The sequence below is a fragment of the Hibiscus syriacus genome, unplaced genomic scaffold (genome assembly GCF_006381635.1).
Source record: "Hibiscus syriacus cultivar Baekdansim isolate YM2019G1 unplaced genomic scaffold, ASM638163v2 tig00000778_pilon, whole genome shotgun sequence".
In the NCBI taxonomy this organism is placed as follows: domain Eukaryota; kingdom Viridiplantae; phylum Streptophyta; class Magnoliopsida; order Malvales; family Malvaceae; genus Hibiscus; species Hibiscus syriacus.
Window position 1 is genome coordinate 2,643,694 of NW_024061825.1, and position 21,887 is coordinate 2,665,580.

The 21,887-nt window shown below is 32.3% G+C and overlaps 1 pseudogene; it reads right to left on the reverse strand.

Annotated features, from left to right (window-relative positions):
• Positions 1-13,083: 13,083 nt before the first annotated feature.
• Positions 13,084-14,875, reverse strand: LOC120219210 (annotated as a pseudogene).
• Between the last annotated feature and the right edge of the window lie 7,012 nt (positions 14,876-21,887).

The window sequence follows — 21,887 nt, forward strand, 5'->3', positions numbered from 1 at the left end:
TAAAAAAATTTAAATTTTCAAATTATAAAGCATTTCATATTTCTTTTTGCTTTTAATGATAGCATATTTTAATTATTTCTAAAAGATTTTTTTTAAATTATCTGATATAAAATTATACATCCGTCTCAAAATTATAACTAGCGAGGCCAAGGAAAATCTTATTGGGAGCCACTGAATCTGTTAAATAAACATTCATAACAAACACTTGATTCGTTTGATTTGGACGGCATGCAATGGCCACATAAAACAGCAATTTAATATTTTAGTTTCTGAAATTTCATGGGACTACACAGGCTGGCTATGCCTCACTAGAGAGACAAGGTCCAGGAATATTTGAGTCGCAGTCCATAAACTATACATGAATATGAATTGATGCCTACCACAGTCATTTAAGTACGTACATTACTGGATCATATCTATCGGAGGATACGCAAATCTATCAATATGTACACAATGCGAATGGGATTCGATTGTGTGTATTTTCTTATGTATAAATATTGAACGAGATTTTTTCAAAGCCCACATGACAACATTAATTAAGGATGAGTGTCTGATCGAGTCAAAAAATTTTAAGTTAATAATTTCTATTTTATAATTCAAATTCTATTTATTTTTTTCGAGTTGAGTCATGTTTATAAAATTTGAGTCGAGTTTATAAAATTTGAGTCGAGTTATTCGAGTTTCTATTTAAATTTAATTGTAATTATTTGTAACTATTTAATTCCAATTTAAACATATTTATATAACTTGTTAAGAGCAACATTATTAAAGAATTTCATCATATATTTCATTTAATGAAAGAGTACCTCATATACAAACTATTAAATCTCAACTGACTAACTCAGCTAACCAATTACACATTGCACTAACTAATTACAAAATTGTTTAATTAACAAAACTTAACTAACTAATACTTCAACACTCTCCCACAAGTTAAGGTTGGAAAATATCTTTCTACTCCAACTTGAAGTTAAGTATTCATGTTGCTGAATCTCTAGGGGTTTTTTCATTACATCTACCAATTGTTCTAAACATGATACATAATCTACTTGAGTGAGGCACTCTTGTATCTTCTCTCAAACAAAGTGACAGTCTATCACTATGCGCTTTTCCCGCTCATGAAACACATGATTTACATCAATTAACAAAGCTGCTTTATTATCACATAATAACTTAGCTGGTGGCAGTTCCTTAATTCTCAACTTCTTCAGCCAAACTATTTCAGCTGCAGTTGAAGTCTTACTTCTGTATTAAGCTTCTGCTAAAGATTTTGCCATGGTTCCTGGCTTATTTATCTTTCACAAATTTAATGTATTCCCAAGCAATATACAAAAACCTATCACTGATTTTCTAGACAAGGGACAAGTTGCCCAAACTGAACCACAATAAGCAGTGACCCTGCATTCACTTGACAAGTCCAATAAAATTTCTTTCTATGAATTTTTCTTGATATATCGAACAATCCTAAGTGTTGGTTCTAGGTTGGGCTTTTTTGGTTGTTGCATGAATTGACTCAAATGATGAACTGTAAAAACTATGATTGGTTTTGTGTGAGTTAAATAGAGTAGCCTTCTTATTTATCTTTGAAAATGGACTCTATTTTCTAACTAATCATCATCAAGCTGTGACAGACTTTCATCAAATTCCACAGTTGTAAGCTTTTTATTCTGCTCCAAAGGTGTCAAAGCAGGTTTAACTCCCTTTATCTTTATATCTTCTATTAGTTCCATAACATATTTTAGTTGATTAAGCAAAATTTCATTTTTTTTTATCAAAACACCTCAATACCAAAAAATACCTTAGCTCATCGAAATCCTTCATCTTGAAATTTTTATTTAGGACTCATTTTAACTCTTCAATCAATAACACATCACTCCCAGTAATCAATAAGTCATCTACATATACAAGTATTATAACAATCTTGGTTACTTGCACATTTGTAAAAAAATAATAATCATACTTGCTTTGTTGGTACCCAACAAAAATTAGAGGCTCTGTTAACTTCATTTTCCATTGTCTAGAGGCCTGCTTTAAGTTGCAGCCTACACTATAACGCCTCAAATCCTGGGTTAGTAGTTTCGGGTTAACCCGATAGTATTTTAGATAAACCCATCAACCTTATAATAAAAATTGGTCCAATAAAGCATTGGGTTGGCCTTAGTTTGGACCCATTGGATGATAAAAATGGATGTTTTTAAAGTGTGACTAAAGTTTGAAGGACCAAAAGTGATATTTACCTATTATCTATTTAAAATGTTGAATCCCATTTATGTTGGATGATATCATACTTGAACATCTTTTTCCCCCATCATTTGTCATTTTCTATCCCAAAAGCTTCATATTTTATCTTCATCTTCTTCCTCAAGCCTAAGTTACAAAAGGTGGTACTTTGTAGATTTCTAGGTGTAACAAGAAAATTATAAGGTAAGAATCTTAATTCCCCCCTCCAAGCTATCATTCAAGCACTCTATCTCTTCATTTCACCAAGGTATCCAAATATGGGTTTAGTGGGAGGTTTAGAAACCTAGAGAAACCATCTCAGTTTTGAAGGATTCAAGCCTCAAGAAATGTTCTAAACTCTTTTCTAAGCTTTCTAACAACATTAGTAATCCTTATGCTTGATTTTTGTCTAGTGAGAAAGCTCTAAGGCTAAAAGAAAGGAAAAGTAGCACTTGGTTCAGCTTAGGAGAGTGTTAAAGAATCATTTTCGTGCCCAAAATAGAGTATTTCTAGGCTCAAGTATCAGTACTGAAAGAACATTATCGATATTGTTCTTCAACTAGCTAAAATAAGAGGATTTTGGGGTAGAAGTATCAATACTCATATAATTGATATTGATACTATAGGTAAGGTATCAATACTCATAGGGTGGTATCGATACCAAGTTCACTTAGCATATTCCAATATCTATTTTTGGTATCGGTACTCATAGAAGTATCAATACAGAGGATAGAATGTTGATACTCCCTAATAGGGGTATTGATACTTAGGTAGTTTTCAAAACATCGAAGCTAATTTTGGTATCGATACTCAGACAAGTATCGAAACCATAGACTATATGTATCAATACTCAAACTAGAGTATCGGTACCATCCCTTTTCTATCAACCTTTAATAAGTCAGTAAAATTGGTACCCAGAGGTTAATATGGATACCTAGAGGTTAGTATCGATAATGAGGGCTTAATTAGGACACTCAAGTTACTTTAGCAGATAAAGATCGTACAATTGGATATCATAGTCAATTCCAAGACATTTTAGCCACCAGCTAGGCGCAAATGCCCTAAGACTTGATGGAGTAAGTTAGTCGGGTGTACGTTTCCAATGTATTTTCGAATCTCACCTCAGATTCCTGATGGTATTTTAGGAAGACTAGAGGGGTGTGAGATCCGAGATGCAGAACCCTTAGCTACACGATGAGGCCTACCTCAACATGTCATATCAACATTCCTTACGTCTTCATTTCTATGCCTATAGCATGAACATTTAGTGAATGAATATAGTATATTACATTTATTAGTGAGGCACTGAGCTTGTAAGCTCAGATTTCGAAATGTGTTTTCGTGCGCAGGTTCTTAGGAGACCGTTCGTGGATCATATCATCATCAGATATTCCATGTTAGTAGAGATTTTAGAGTACATATTAATTTGTATTAGAGGGCATGTACTATTGTAGACCCTTTTTGTATTCAATCATAACTCTATTTTAATTTAACTTAGTGTTTTTATTTGGATGATTTTGGAGCTCCCCCGTATTTTGTAAACTTTGATTTTTACGTTTTTTTTCTATTTATCTTGGATGGATTTTGCATTATGTTTTACAGTTTTTTTAAAAGAAAAAGTTTAGGTTAGCCACTTCGATGGTCTCATGTGACATCATAATTCATCGATCTTTGGGTCAAATTGGATAAGGGTGTTACATACTCACCTTAGATTCTCCTTGGCTGCAAACACCAGCTAGCAGTTTCATGTACACTTCTTCAAACAAATCTTCTTGTAAAAATGCGTTATAATCATTCATTTGATGAAAATCTCAATGAAAAATAGAAGCAAGTGCAAGAATACTATCTTGATCATAAGAGAAAAAGTGTAAAAAATTCACCACTTCCTTTTAATTGTATCCCTTTGCTACTAAATAAGCCTTATATCTCTCAACTTCACCAGAGGCTTTGTACTTATTTCAATACACCCGCTTACAACTAATGGGAATTTTCCCTGGAGGTAGACTAACAATTGACCAATTGTTATTTGATTTTAGGGCCTGAATTTTTTTATTCATAACTTGGACTCAGGTTGGATTCTTAATAACTTCAAAGTAAGTTTTTGGTTCAACAATAACTGAAGTAGAAGAAAGGAAAAGTTTTGTAGAAGATGATAAATGAGAAAAAGAAATACTTTGAGTAATGAGATACTACCTATGGGAGAAGTGGATTGACAAAAACAAACGAAATCATTTAACCAATTTGGTTGTTTATGAATTCTACTGAATTTTTGAGTATGAACAACAAGGGTAGGAATAGAAGTAATTTGTTGATGTGAACATGAAGATGATGCACTTGTTGAAACATAAAAATGTGAAGAAGAGTGTGGATTAACAAAAACAAACAAAATCATTTAACCAATTTGGTTGTTTAGAAATTCTACTGAATTTTTGAGTAGGAACAACAGGGGTAGGAATAGAAGTAATCTATTGATGTAAACATGAAGAGCATGTACTTGTTGAAACATGAAAATGTGAAGAAGACTGTGGGACTAAAGATGAAAGCAAATGTTTGATAACATGTTCTAGAATTGAAACTAACTCTATATTTTAAGTGTAGACTAAATCAGAAACATCAACAGAGTGAACAAGATTATTGTTTTGACTCTAAATTGAAATAAATGTATCCCTTTTGAGTGGTAAAATATCCCATGAAAACAGAAGGAACAACTCAAGGAAAAATGTTATTATTATTTTTGGTTAAGTAGCATAACATAAGCATCCAAAAATTCTAAAATGAGAAATGTTTGGTGGCTTTTTATAAAGAATTTCAAAATGACTTTTTCAAGACATAATAGATATATGAAATCTATTAATGTTGTAACAAGTTGTTTTGACACACTCACCCCAAAACTTAATAGAACATTAGAATGAAACCTAAGGGCACGTGCTACCTCTAACAAATGCTTATTCTTTCTTTCGACTACTTTATTTTGCTGAGGAATACATACACAATAACTTTGATGGACTATCCCTAAAGAAGAGAAAAAATTGAAACATACTAAGTTAAATATTCAGCATCATTGTCACTTTTAACGATCTGGAAAGAACAAGAGAATTGGTTATTGACTAAAAAGAAAAATTGTTTGAAGAATATGATGGCTTCATTTTTAAGTTTCAACAAGTGTATCTAGGTCATGCGTAAGTAGTCATAAATGATTTTTAGGAAAAATTCAATGTCTATTGTGTGTGGATATTTTATAAGGGCTCCGTAAGTTAAGACAAATTAACTGAAAAGGTTTGGTTGCTCTAGAAAGACTATTAGGAAAAAGTAATCTGACTTGTTTTGCTAAAGGACATATATCACATTTATGAACAATGTTATCATAAAAGGTAAAATACTCTAACAAAGATACTTTATGCATTTTTGAAATGGTTGCATGCCCCACATGTGCATGGCAAACACGTGTTTTAATTATCAAGGAAGAAGACATACAACTCACAGTAGCAAAAACACCAACATATGTAAAAACAAAATTTCATTTGGGTAAAAAAGGGAAACAATATGAAAGCTTGATGAATCAAACAAATATAGACTGCGCAACTCCTTAACAATCCCCTTCATCCTCCTATTTGAGAGATCCTGTAAAATACAAAAATAAAAAAAACTTATAGAATAATTAAGCTTTCAAGTGAGTGAGACAAAGAGCAAGTTATGAGTGAAATTTGGAATGTACATGGCATTAGAAATGTTAGGACTAGAGGTGAACTTATAAGAACCAATCAAAGTAACAAAAACAATTTAATCATTTGGGAGATTGACAAGCCTAGACCTTAAAGCACAAAAAATTAGAAATTTTACACTTTGATAATCATATATCATATGATTTGTTGCTCATGTATCCAATATCCATTTAAGATCATTAGTGGGAGTACGTAAATAGTTAAAAACGATGCCTGCAAAACCGGTAGATGATTCAATAGGTGAATTCTTGTTAAGAATGTTTAAGTTCTGATTATAATACTCTTAAGTGAAAAGAGGAGTAGAAGAATGATTGTTTATAACAGTTCTGCTTGAATCAAGATCAACTTCAATAAACTTAGTGTAACACCCCGAAACCAGGGTTAGTAGTCCGGGTCAACTCGAGACCCAAAGATGAGCCCAAAGGACCTTATAAATTAGTGGACCAAGTTTATTATTTTTGGGCTTAAGTTAGGGCCTAAGAGTTTTGGTGGTTTGTTATGGGTGTTGTGTTAATTAGAATTTTGGGAGACTAAAAGTGTAGTTTACCCATGGTTAATTTTTAAAGCTGAAAACCTTCTCATATATTATGTTTTTACGTGAACCACTCCCCCTTATCTTCTCACCAAATGCTATTGTTTTTTGTTCCGTAATTTATTTCTTCACTTTTCCATTCCAAGTGAAAGTTCAAGCATTTCAAGTCTAGTATGGTGAAACTAAGGTGAGAATGTAAATCTTCATCCTCCAAGCTTTGTTTTAAGTTACATTTAATTAGTTTTACCAAAAATGAGTCTCAAGAGATTTATGAGAATATATGGATTCCAGCTAAGTTTTGAGTTATAGGGAGTTTGTTTAGATGTTATTCAACCCCTATATGGATTGTTAATTCATTTTCTCATTTTGTTTAGTGAAGGAGATACGAGAAAGCTCAATAGCTAAAGGAAAAGAAAGTTGAATCTTGAGTGAGTTGAGAAAGTTTCTAGCCATTCAAAGAGCAAGGTAACACCTTTACAACAGTTCTATACTCTTAGTGAGTCATTAGAAGTTCAAGATAGTTTAAATGTTTAAATTGAGCATGATAAGCATTTCATGGTGAAATTCTTGTTTTAGAATTAAAAATGTGTTTAAAGCCTCTATTATGACCCTTGTTAATCAAATAAAACTTTAAGCATGTTTGGGGACCTCACTAAGGTCTTTGGGATTGAAATATAGTACTTTCGTATGTGCTCTATGACTTCTACAAGTAGAGTATCAATATTATATGGATAGTATCGATAATTGTTCTTCGTTTTGGGCAAATTCGTGAGTTTCTAGGCAAAAGTATTGAAACTCTTTCAATAGAATTGAAACTTTGGGTCATAGTTTCAAAACTCCCAAAAACTTTCAAAACTGAGCATAACAGAATGTTTCAAAGTATCAGTACTTATATAAAGTATCGAAACTTTTATAGGTGTATCGATACTCTTGGGCTAGTATCGATACTTTCAGTTTGTTTTAGGAAAAATGTTAGTTTTTAAGGGAATTAGACTAAAGGTACCCCAACACTTCATTATATCATCAAATAAGACTACAAGTGAGAACATTAATGATATTAATACTACACTTAGAAACAAGTCAATTAGGATGACAAAAAAATAACCTTGGATGATGCTCAGGAAACGATCAGGACACCCGAGTTCCTTTAGAAAATGCTAGAATTATCGAAAGTATAGAATCATTCCGGATATATCCTTAGGTAGTGTGCGAGGAACTTAAAGGTAACTAGCTTGGGTGCAAGGTCCAACACTCAAAGAATGGGCTAGTTGAGGGGTTGACCGATGTAGAGATTCTGGGCAACTAGCCTCGGTAAACTAGAGGGGTGTGTGAGCTCCAAGATGCAGAACCCTCATCTACACCATGATGTCTACCATAGAGTAGAGAGTGCAATATACGAGTATACTCACTATTGCAGTTATCAGTTAGCTTAAGCATGACATGAACACTTTTAGTATGACTTAATTGTTAGTGTGACACTGGGCTAGTTAGCTCAGCTTTTGGAATTTATTTCCTTAGTCGAGGAGCAGTCCGAGGACTTTTTTATAGTAGTGATCCATACCTAGATAGTGCAGAGTACGTCTCGAGTTCATCTTTAGAGGGCATGTATAATTGTAAACTTCAATTTGTATATTTTTGTATGAGTCATAACTCATTTTAAACTATGGTCTGTATAATTTAAATATTATTTTGGGAGCTCCTAATGTATTTTTTTTATTGAAATTGTGGTTGATTTATTTTGGCATGAGTGATCACAAATGGTCATTTTTAAAACAAAAAAATTTAAAAGAAAATTTTGGTTAGCCACTCCGGTGGTTCCGTGTGGCATTCTGATCAGTCGATTGTGTGTCGTACTGGTTTAGAGTGTTAAAATTAGTATTTTTTTCATGATTTGTGTAGTTCCTCACTTCTTGGTGAACTTAAAATCAGCAAGAAATCCAACCAGGTGATAACAACTCTCATTTTTATGCTCTTTTATCTTATAGTAATCACAAATATCGTTAAATAGATGCCGATCAGAATTTCGATATGTATTAGAGAACATCATTGTTGCTTCTGGTAAAGTTGTTATTCTATAGAGATGAACACACTGAGATTACACCTAGACGATCACCAAATAAGCCTGATTAACTTTTTTTATTCAAATGTTTCATTTTAACAATGATAATGAGTATTTTGCCAATGTTTTGAGTTTTTTCTTTCAAGAAAATGGATTATACATCTTACTTCGTGTGTCAATTCTCCTCAATAAAAAAGGATTGCTAAGTAAAAAACCAACATCTACTTGAGCTCACTCGATCTCTTCTTTTTTCCACAAATGTTTATTATTATTTTCCGGGGGAAGCCCTTTAACCGTTACTTGTTTGATTAACCGTCTTCCTAGTAAACTGTTACAATTTAAATATATGAGAGACGTGTTCCTTTAATTCTTTCCCACTTTTGGATGTATTGTGTTTGTTCATAATAATGTTCATTCCAGGTCCAAATTAGATCCTCGAGCATTTCGATATATATTTTTGGGTTATTCATCGAGTCAAAAAGGTTTTGGGTGTTATAGTCCTCATACTAAAAAGTTCTTTGTTACCATGGATGTTACTTTCTTTTGAAAAACACCTTTTTACCTTAAGACTATTATTCAGAGGGAGTCATATAATGAACAACAATATATTGATTCAAAAAAATTGTCACTTGATTTGTATGATTTGCAACCAGCTCCATTTGACCAACCATCCCCGTCGAAACAGTCAAACCATCTGAATCAGCCGATAAAACCACTTCAGCCGAACCAAAAGACATTGCCGAACTCAAAAAATTAATCCTTGCCAAGCCAGTCTACCGAAACACACTTACCTTTGCAGGATTAACACATCACTTCACCTTAAATACCTCAATCTGAGTTATTGATTTACAAGAGATGACAAAGACTAATTTCTAAATCAATTCCTGAACCTAATTTTGATCCTCCTACACAACACAAACATTGTACTGAACCGAAATTGAACGAGAATAATTTGGAGAATAACAGAGGTAATCAGAGTTTTTCCACTACATTAAATGTTTTAATTGATGATAATGACTTGTTAATTGCTGAAAGAAAAGGAGTAAAAAATGCACAAATTATCTGATTGATAGGTTTGTTGCATATGAAAAGCTAATGCCTTGTTTTAATAACTTTACAACCAGTGTAGACAACATTATTGTTCAAGATACAGTGGAAGAAGCATTGAAAGATTCAAAGTGAAAAAAGACAGTGGAAGAGGAATTGGAGGCACTGGAAAACAACAATACTTGGATTGTAGTTGATATTTCAAAAGACAGGAAACCATTTGGCTGCAAGGGGGTATTCATAGTGAAATATAAAGTTGATGGTAGCATTGAAAGATACAAGGTGAGATTAGTGGCGAAAGGATTTACTCAATCTTTTGGAGTTGATTATCAGGAAACGTTTGCTCCAGTAGCAAAACTAATCACTGTGAGAATGTTAATGTCATTTCCAGTAAATGAAAACTAGGTACTTCATCATTTGGACATCAAAAATTCTTTTGTAAATGGAAACTTGGAGGAGGAAATATATATGTGAATTCCACTAGGCGTGAAGAGTAATCCAAGAAAAACGTGTAGACTATTCAAGTCCTTGTATGAACTTAAGCTATCTCCAAGAGCTTGGTTTAATATATTTACAAAGGTGATTATTCAAGATGGTTACAAAGCAATGCCAATTGGATCACACGTTATTCGTCAAAATAGCTTCAAACTACAAAAAGGTAATTTTGATGTCTATGTGGATGATATCATTCTAACATTTGATGATTCGATGGAGATAGAATGACTGAAGAAACTACTGGCAAAAGAATTCGTAACCAAAGACTTGGGGTACCTTACGGTATTTCTGAGGCATATAGGTTGCAAGGTCGAAAGAAGGAATAATGATCGATCAAATGAAATATATTCTTGACCCACTATCAGAAACTGAAATTAAAGGGTGCAAACTGACAGAAACTCTCATGGAAACAAATCTTAAGCTAAATAGAGAAGAATTGGGAAGTCCCGTGAATAAAGAACAATATCAAATGTTAGTAGGTAAACTAATTTAGTTATCACTTACCAGACCTGATATTGCGTTTCCTGTCAGCATAGTGAGTCAATATATGAATAACCCGAGGGAAGAACATTTAGAGTATGTGAATAGAATTCTAAGATACTTAAAAATGACACCAGGATATGGGTTAATTTTTAAAAAGAGTGATGATAGAACAATAAGAATTTTTTCGGATTCAAGCTGGGCAGACGAATTAACGGATAAAGGTCTGCAATTGGTTATTGTTCAATTGGAAATCTAGTTACTTGGAGAAGTAAATAACCAGTTGTGGTGTCTCGAAGTAGTGCGGAAACAGATTTTAGAGCAATGACACTCGAAATTTACGAAGGAATTTGGTTACAATGGTTGTTAAATGAGCTGGGGTTGTATGAAAACAAGGGTTTTAAACTTGAGAGTGACAATAAATTGGCAATAAGTATTGCAAATAATCCAGTTCATCATACAGAACGAAGCATGTGGAGATCGACAAACATTTCATCTCCGAAAAGGTGAATGATGGATCGGTAAAGCTCAACTATGTTTCAACGAAGAATCAATTAGTGGATATTCTCACCAAGGAACTTCCAAGACTTACCTTTGATGAGATTACATCCAAGTTGGGTCTTTTCAACATTTACTCTTCAACTTGAGGGGAGCGTAAGTTTTACGATAAACCATTTTGTATACTAGTTAGTAGTCTAATATAATATTAACTCTTAGAAAGTTAGATAAAGATAACTACTAGGTAGTTTACTTTTAGGAGAAGATTTACTCCTAACTTTGTGTATAAAGTAAGATGTATTTTTCTCTAATCAATATATGATTGAGATGTTTCTCTCCTCAACTTTGCCAATTACCCTTTATCAACAATATTATCAACTTTGTCGGTTACCCTTTATTAATAGTATCGATACTCGAGGTGAGGGTACTAATACTGAGGTATTTTTATCCACATCGAATGTAAGACGATACCGATACTCTAATTAGGGGTATCGATATCGGGAGTTCTCCCAAATTCCAGTAGGCTAAAATAATATCGATACACAAAGTAGTACTGGTACCATAGCACAAATAAGTACTAGTACCGTAAGGCCGAGTATCGGTACTCCAAAGGCAACAAGGCGGTAAACCTCATTTTTGGCTTAGGGTTCTGGGGTTATGTTGAGATCAATGATGATACCTTACTAAAAGCTTACAAATGGAACATTAACATTGTATGATAACGTAAGATCAGTACAAGTAAGACTCCATAAGATTTTGCAAACAACGATGATATTCAAGTTACTCAAATGTATGACGATTATCTAATATAAATGTTTGTGAATATCCAGATATATATTCCCATTAATGCTCAGACACTTTAGTATTAGTGCAACTGCACCTCCGTATCAATGTTAAGGCACTTCCATACTATTGCTAAGACATTTGCAATGCCCTACACGTTGAACTCCACCTACGAATGATTGTTCGTTATGATTACTGCTTGGTACTCTATGATGCCTCATGACTATACTGCTAGTATACATATTTATGAATGCATGTTGTGTAGTTGCGTTATTTATGTGACAATAAGCTCGTAGCTCATTGTTCAAAATTTGTTTTCGTTCGTATGTCCTTAGGTGCCTATTGAGGAGCTTATCGCCAGAATGCAGATTCCATATTTAGTTCCGTTTCAAAGTACGTCTCGATTATTTTAGAGGACATATATCTCATATACCATTTTGTACAATTGAGTCGTAACTCTTTTGATAAACTTTGATGTATTTTAAGATGTTATTTTGGGAGCTCCTCTTTGTAAAACTGAAATGTTTATGGATGAAATTTTATGTATTTTAAGATGTTATTTTGGACATACATGTTCCTAAACCCAACCCTATCCATGTTTCAACCAAGAACACAAAAGCAACGGATAAGATACAGATGCATACAAAGCCATCCCTAAACAGATGCATTTTTTTCCTTCTTGTTGCAAAACAACAAAACTGGATCAAAAACCGACGGCATAAAAATACCTCGTTTGCACAAAGTGATAATGATCACTTTGCCCCTAATATTTTTTTTAGTATTTTAGCCCCTAATGTTTTAATTTCTGATCAAAATAGACAATGTTGAATGAAAACCGTTAGTTGATTAATGGACACATATTGCTAACATGACATGTGTCATGTCACCCAAAATGATAACGTGACATATGCCACATCAGCAATTGAACACATGAAGATATCACATCAGTAAGATGTGATGACCATTACTAAGTTAACTATTTCCATCCAATGGGGTTTGTTTTGACCAAAAATTGAAACCTAGAAGTTAAAATGCTCTAAAAAAGAGAGTATGAGTATGGGGCAAAGTGAATGGGAAGTAATTTTGTCATAATGCCAAAACCAAATTCTAATAAACATAACAGTATTATTCTACTTGTTTATACTCCTTTCTGAGAGTTCTAGCAAATGAAAGAAAACTGTTGGCATATTCCATCTAACACATTTTTGGTTCCGGATAACAACCGAAGATGAGAAATTACAGAGAATAACATTATAATGAGATGTTCCGACTCGAAGAATTCATACTGAAAAAAAATAGCAAAGCAAAACTCCAAAATCCTAACCTTGAGGTTCATTGTTACTCCACTTGTTATCTACAGTCAGCTCATCCAAGATTGGAGCATTACACTTTTCGATGGGGTGAAGGGTATACAAGCCTCAGCTATTGATATCGAAATGGATCTATTACAAGGCGTCTGGGACGATTGGGAACACTTTCTTCCACTTTACCTTCTGTAATTATCAGAAACAACTATGAACCATTAAGATCTTTTCTTTTCAACTTTCTTCCCTCTGCTTTTGCATTTGTTCATAGGAGAATATAGTGCCCTGCAAAGCAGTGGTTTTGTTTATAATTTCAAAAATATCCCCAATCTACTTGAAGTCCAAGCAAGTCTTTCTCAAACTCACCCTACTTTAAGGAAAAAAAGTGTAGAAACGGTCTTCAGACACAAGGTTTGTAGACCTCTCTGATTACTAGCAAGATCATTCAAAGCGGATTTACCAAATCAATCAAAGTGGTATGGTAAATTTCGAGTCTAGATTCAAGCTAAGGAGAAGTGCTTCCCAAGCTCTAGCCCCGGGCAAAATATTCTTGTCAACTGTTTTCCCGACGAGTTCCAGTGCCTTGCAAACTAAATTACCTCATCAAATGTCAAGCTCTCATGGAAATGGCATTTGTACAACACTTCCTCCACCAAACCACATGCTTCAAGAATTTCACCTTTAATCATCAAACCATCGATTATTATCAAATACGAAACTGAATTCGTCTCGATGCCTTTATATTTCATCTCTCTAACAAGCTCCCTAGCTCTATTTATATCACCTTCCTTACAAATTGGCTCCAACAATGTTATTATAAGTGACAACATTAGGTTTGCACCCTAACTCCTCCACGCAGGCTAGCATCTTGATACCCTCTTCAACTTTGTTTTGCTAACACAATCCCCCAATATAGGCGTTATAAGTATAAACATTCGGAACCAAACCCAACATAAGCATTTCATCAAACAGTTCATCTGCCAATATGTAATCACCTTCATCAATTACACCACTTAAAACCATAGTGTAAGAAACAGTCCCCAGCTTAGAACATCAAACGCATCAAAGCCCCTCCTTTTTTTGACAAAAAACCTAATGACACTATTATAGTCACCCATAGCAGGAGAAAACCCAAGCTTTAACGATTCTCTCCAAAACCCCATCACGCATTCACCATCCAAATCTCCCCGAGCACAAATAGATGACAGGACAAAGGAGAAAACTTTATCATCAACACCGATTCGATCGTCTATTATGCATTGTAGAACCCCTATAGCAAAACCAACCTTGTTCATTCTACAAAGAGCGTAAACCAGCAAACGGTAAGTCATTCCTCGAGTCTTATGTTCATATTCAGACTGTTTAAGAGTACCTCAGGGAGCAGCTCAAGGCCGCGTTGGGTTCTACAAAGAAGTGTAAGTAAAGAATTGAGAGAACGGGCTGAAGGGACGCACCCAAACTTGCGGATTGAGTAGAAAACATCGATAGCATCATGGATTCTGTTATGGTGACCATATGATGTGATGATGTGGGTGAAAGCATACTCGGGTGTTTGAAAGTTCTGGAGTTGGAGGTGGAGGAGGGTGTGGATGTGGTTGAAGTGACGATTGTGGAGCAAAATTTTGATGAGGAAATGAATGGCTTGAGGGGAATGGTGAAGGTTGTGGAGGCTAAGAGAGGTTAAGAGAGAGGGGACGAAGTTCGGTTGAAGAGGGTCGGTTTGAGCTACGAGTTTTTTTTAAGGATTAGTGTTGAGTGAAAGTTTTATGGGTAGTTTTGCGGCGTCTAAAAAACGGTTAATATATAGTGTGATCGATTAAATAAGTAATCGGTTAAAATTTAGACTGGTTATGTTATATTATTTAACCGAAAATATTATAAAATACAATAACATACTAGGTAGCGCTTATATAATGTAATAGGTAGGCGCTTATATTGACTTATTTTATAAGTAAACCGATATATTTATACCGATAGCATTACAAATTTACCTATTACATTATAATATGTTGAAAGTGTCTATATTTTTTTTATAAAAAAGATCGATACTTTTTTTAAAGTTATGTAATTTATGTTTCAATTTTTTAATAGTGTTTTATGTTTTTCACCTACAATATTAATTTAATAATTTCATTTGCATAAAAAATTATTTGATTGTTTTGATATTTTATAAAATAATATTTATAATTTAAATTTAACAATATTAACTAAAGATAATAATAAATATGTAATATATATGTTTATTGTTTTTAATTTAATGATAATATATACCGTAACATAAAAAATAAATCATTAAATACATATAATTACTAAATTGATATCTTAAAACTCACTCAAAAGATAACCTTAAATTAATGTTTTCCACAGTAAAATAAGTATGGACACTTTTATAAAAAGGATAGATACTTTACAATATAAGCACTACCTATTACATTATATAAACGCTACCTATTACATTATATAAGTGCTACCTATTACATCATATTTTTACCTATTATATTGAAAGTGTTCATACTTTTTATAAAAAGGATCGATACTTTTTTTAAAGTTATGTAATTTATGTTTCAATTTTTTTTAATAGTGTTTCATGTTTTCTACCTACAATATTAATTTAATAATTTCATTTACACAAAAAATTATTTGATTGTTTTGATATTTTATAAAATAATATTTAGAATTTAAATTTAACAATATTAACCAAAGATAATAATAAATATGTAATATATATGTTTATTGTTTTTAATTTAATAATAATATATATCGTAACGTAAAAAATAAATCATTACACGCCTATAATTATTAAATTAATATCTTAAAACTCACTCAAAAGATAACCTTAAATTAATGTTTTCCACAGTGAAATAAGTATGTACACTTTTATAAAAAGGATAGATACTTTATAATATAAGCACTACCTATTACATTATATAAACACTACCTATTACATTATATAAGTGCTACCTATTACATCATATTTTTACCTATTATATTGAAAGTGTTCATACTTTTTTATAAAAAGGATCTATACTTTTTTTAAAGTTATGTAATTTATGTTTCAATTTTTTTAATAGTGTTTCATGTTTTCTACCTACAATATTAATTTAATAATTTCTTTTGCACAAAAAATTATTTGATTGTTTTGATATTTTATAAAATAATATTTAGAATTTAAATTTAACAATATTAACCAAAGATAATAATAAATATGTAATATATATGTTTATTGTTTTTAATTTAATAATAATATATATCGTAACGTAAAAAATAAATCATTAGACGCCTATAATTATTAAATTAATATCTTAAAACTCACTCAAAAGATAACCTTAAATTAATATTTTCCACAGTGAAATAAGTATGGACATTTTTATAAAAATGATAGATACTTTACAATATAAGCACTACCTATTACATTATATAAACACTACCTATTACATTATATAAGTGCTACCTATTATATCATATTTTTACCTATTATATTGAAAGTGTCCATACTTTTTATAAAAATGATCGATACTTTTTTTAAAGTTATATAATTTATGTTTCTATTTTTTTAATAGTGTTTCATGTTTTCCACCTACAATATTAATTTAATAATTTCATTTGCACAAAAAATTATTTGATTGTTTTGATATTTTATAAAATAATATTTAAAATTTAAATTTAACAATATTAACCAAAGATAATAATAATATGTAATATATGTTTATTGTTTTTAATTTAATAATAATATATATCGTAACGTAAAAAATAAATCATTAGACGCCTATAATTACTAAATTAATATCTTAAAACTCACTCAAAAGATAACCTTAAATTAATGTTTTCCACAGTGAAAAAAGTATGGACACTTTTATAAAAAGGATAGATACTTTACAATATAAGCACTATCTATTACATTATATAAACGCTACCTATTACATTATATAAGCGCTACCTATTACATCATATTTTTACCTATTATATTGAAAGTGTCCATACTTTTTATAAAAAGGATCGATATTTTTTTTAAAGTTATGTAATTTATGTTTCAATTTTTTTAATAGTGTTTCATGTTTTCCACCTACAATATTAATTTAATAATGTCATTTACACAAAAAATTATTTGATTGTTTTGATATTTTATAAAATATTATTTAGTATTTAAATTTAACAATATTAACCAAAGATAATAATAAATATGTAATATATATGTTTATTGTTTTTAATTTAATAATAATATATACCGTAACGTAAAAAATAAATCATTAGACGCCCATAATTACTAAATTAATATCTTAAAACTCACTTAAAAGGTGTACATACCTAAATATGTAGTTATTGTACATACCTAAATATGTAGTTATTGTACATACCTAAATATGTAGTTATTGTACATACCTAAATTTAATGATAATATATACTTGTAGTTATTGTACATACCTAAATATGTACTGCGAATTTAATGTTGTACCCGCCCTTTAACTACCACTACCAATACCACATCCTATTGAAAGCATCACGACTGAAACATGTTCAAAATGAACCTTTGCTTACATCTCCATCAACTCCTGGACCACTGAACTTGCACAACAAAATTTTTGCCATAGATAATACTGATGTAGACAATGTTAAGCCAACCGAGGAATGTCATGAAGTACATAATGTTGATGAATCTGACAGATTGGTTGGTCATCTCTTCTGTTCACGTGATCAAGCTTGGTACTTTTACAAGGGATTCGCACGTGAACATGGGTTTAGTGCACGTAAGGGAACAACACGGCTTGACGTGGAAGGGAATGTGAAGACACAAGAATTTTGTTGTTCCAAAGAAGGGTTTCGAGTATCAAAAGTCAATACTGTTGATCGTCAACGTGCTCATACGCCAGTCACAAGAACAGGATGTAAGGCTAGAGTCGTAGTTACAGCAACAAATACAAACGATCAGTGGGTTATAAGTAAGTCTGATCAGAAACATAATCATGCATTGTGCACACCTGCTATGACACCATTTATGCGTTCTAATAGAGCTGTAAGTAAGGCTGATATCGATGAGGCAACAACATTGAAAGAGGTCGGTGTTGGCACGTCACAAGTAATTAACTATTTAACGCAGCAGGCAGGGGGCTATCATAATGTTGGATTTACATCAACTGATTTTTTCGAAGACGGAATGGAATGACAACGATCTCCATATATCGTAAGTATCAACATGACTCCTATTGTATGTACATATAAATATTTTGAATGAAGGAAGTCACAAGAACAGGATGTAAGGCTAGAGTTGTAGTTACAGCAACAAATACAAACGATCAGTGGGTTATAAGTAAGTCTAATCAGAAACATAATCATGCATTGTGCACACCTGCTATGACACCATTTATGCGTTCTAATAGAGCTGTAAGTAAGGCTGATATCGATGAGGCAACAACATTGAAAGAGGTCGGTGTTGGCACGTCACAAGTAATTAACTATTTAACGCATCAGGCAGGGGGCTATCATAATGTTGGATTTACATCAACTGATTTTTTCGAAGACGGAATGGAATGACAACGATCTCCATATATCGTAAGTATCAACATGACTCCTATTGTATGTACATATAAATATTTTGAATGAAGGAAGAAAAACCGCGTTACTTAAAATTACCGACACAATATTAAAAAGTGTCAATATAGGTTGTAGACCTATTCGCTCATAAAACCGGTATATATTTACCGGTTATATTACAAAATTATCTATTACATTATAATTCTGGGTTCCGATGTGTAAATGTCGACACTTTTTGACAAGGTATCGACACATTTTTCTTCCAATCTGGACATAAAGTACCGAAACAATATTAAAAAGTGTCGATATAGGTTGTAGACCTATTCGCTCATAAAACCGGTATATTTATACCGGTTATATTACAAAATTATCTATTACATTATAATTTCGGGTTCCGATGTGTAAATATCGACACTTTTTGACAAGGTATCGACACATTTTTCTTCCAATCTGGACATAAAGTACCGACACAATATTAAAAAGTGTCGATATAGGTTATAGACCTATTCGCTCATAAAACCGGTATATTTATACAGGTTATATTACAAAATTATCTATTACATTATAATTCTGGGTTCCGATGTGTAAATATCGACACTTTTTGACAAGGTATCGACACATTTTTCTTCCAATCTGGACATAAAGTACCGACACAATATTAAAAAGTGTTGATATAGGTTGTAGACCTATTCGCTCATAAAACCGGTATATTTATACCGGTTATATTACAAAATTATCTATTACATTATAATTCTGGGTTCCAATGTGTAAATGTCGACACTTTTTGACAAGGTATCGACACATTTTTCTTCCAATCTGGACATAAAGTACCGACACAATATTAAAAAGTGTCGATATAGGTTGTAGACCTATTCGCTCATAAAACCGGTATATTTATACCGGTTATATTACAAAATTATCTATTACATTATAGTTCTGGGTTCCGATGTGTAAATGTCGACACTTTTTGACAAGGTATCGACACATTTTTCTTCCAATCTGGACATAAAGTACCGACACAATATTAAAAAGTGTCGATATAGGTTGTAGACCTATTCGCTCATAAAACCGGTATATTTATACCGGTTATATTACAAAATTATCTATTACATTATAGTTCTGGGTTCCGATGTGTAAATGTCGACACTTTTTGACAAGGTATCGACACATTTTTCTTCCAATCTGGACATAAAGTACCGACACAATATTAAAAAGTGTCGATATAGGTTGTAGACCTATTCGCTCATAAAACCGGTATATTTATACCGGTTATATTACAAAATTATCTATTACATTATAATTATGGGTTCCGATGTTTTTTCAATCGACACTTTTTGAAAAGGTATCGACACATTTTTCTTCCATTCTGGACATACCGACACAATATTAAAAAGTTTGAAAACTTTGTTGTGGATATCATGGAAAACAATGATATAGTAATGTGTTTCGATACATTTGCAAGCAGATGTAAAATACATTAATAACTAGTATTGATATTTTAACAATCCTCAAATGTATATGTATACAGAGAAGCAAATATGGAATAATTAATGAAAATATACACACAATATAATCACACCAAAATATACATACACAAGAATGTTCAAATAATGTACTGACAAACGAAATTAATTCGATGAAAAAGGGTTATTTCTAACGAAGTCCGGAATATTAGAGGCCTTCAACAAATTTTCCAAATACTCTCGTATGTTTCTGCCTTTTTCTGAGGACATACATAAATAATTTCAATTATCAAACTAATGAGGTGCAATTTTACTAACAATAAACTAAATTCGCATAAGCATGAATAAATTTGTGTCATACCTAGAGCATTGTCGTTCGAATGGGAAGCAGCGTCAAAGGTATGTGGACATATGTAATTGTATTTCTATATAAACACATAAGTTGTTAAAATAATCAATGTCTGAACACCTGTTCAACTGGAAAAACATATTGCATAAATGCAACTTACCGGATTATAAATCATTTTTTCCGCTGAATCATCGACCAAAAGTGCATTTAGCTCGTTAAAATCTGGACACGCGTTCCAAACATCATTGAGATCTTTACAGTAGGTAACAGTATCGTATGTTTTGCATTTTTCTTGATCCTGTTCACAAACAGTCGAACATAAATATGTAGGAATCATAGACAACGAAAAGTCATCAAACTGTAATGACATTCATCTTACCCACATGAATAGAAAATGCTCATAAAATAAAGGTAGTTTCTCAAGTACACGGTCGATGTTATGCCTGAGATTGTAATCAAGTTTGAATGTTAACATTCAAATGTATATTAACGATTTTGACTACAGTAATTCAATTGCTCCAAACATGTTCTAACCTCATCTTTGAAGACTAAAGGGCAACAAAAAAATTGTCGACACAAAATTGCATAAATTCAAATAATCCTGTTCTGAGGACAACATCTACAACATGAAGAAAATGAGATTAAAGTTCTACGCTTATATGTTAAAATAATGGATACAAAAGAATAGAATTAAAACCTGCAGGCAGTCTTGGGATGTAGGCAATGACACCATTGAGATCAAAAATTAAAAGTTTTCTTGAAGGTGGCGTTGCAGACACGATATACTTGTTTGGATCATCATCATCATCATCATCATCATCATCATCGTCATCTTCATCGTCATCTTCATCGTCAGCTTCATCTTCATTGACCGCTTGGTTATCCACATCTGTTAAAAGAAAATAAAATACAGTTCAGAACGTGTAAATGTTTAGAAATATAAATAATGAATTACCTAACTCGTTTGATGTCGTTGACGTAATTCGTCACGCAACATGGAGACTTCATGTTGCAATGATGCAATATCGGATCGCATTCCACTCACAAGGGAATCAATATGCTCTCAAAAATTGACCATGTATTCCATCACGGTCTTAATTGTGACATCCTCTGCAACTGGAGCTTCTTCCATCATTGCGTCTCTACTTGGTTGCTCTTCTTCATGGCCAACGGGGTCCATTTCCTCCCTCTCTTGATCTAATCCAACCTCCTTGACACGCTTCCAACCGAGTTTTTCAACAAAATCATATCCCGCTATTTTAATAAATACCATGTCAATCTTGCGGGTTAATCGAACAGGGGCGTCATGCGAAAAAGCAACTTCCTTCTTCTTCAACAGATGGGTGATGACACATCCATATGGTAGTGTAGTTGAAATTGTTGCTCCCTTTGTGACCATATATACA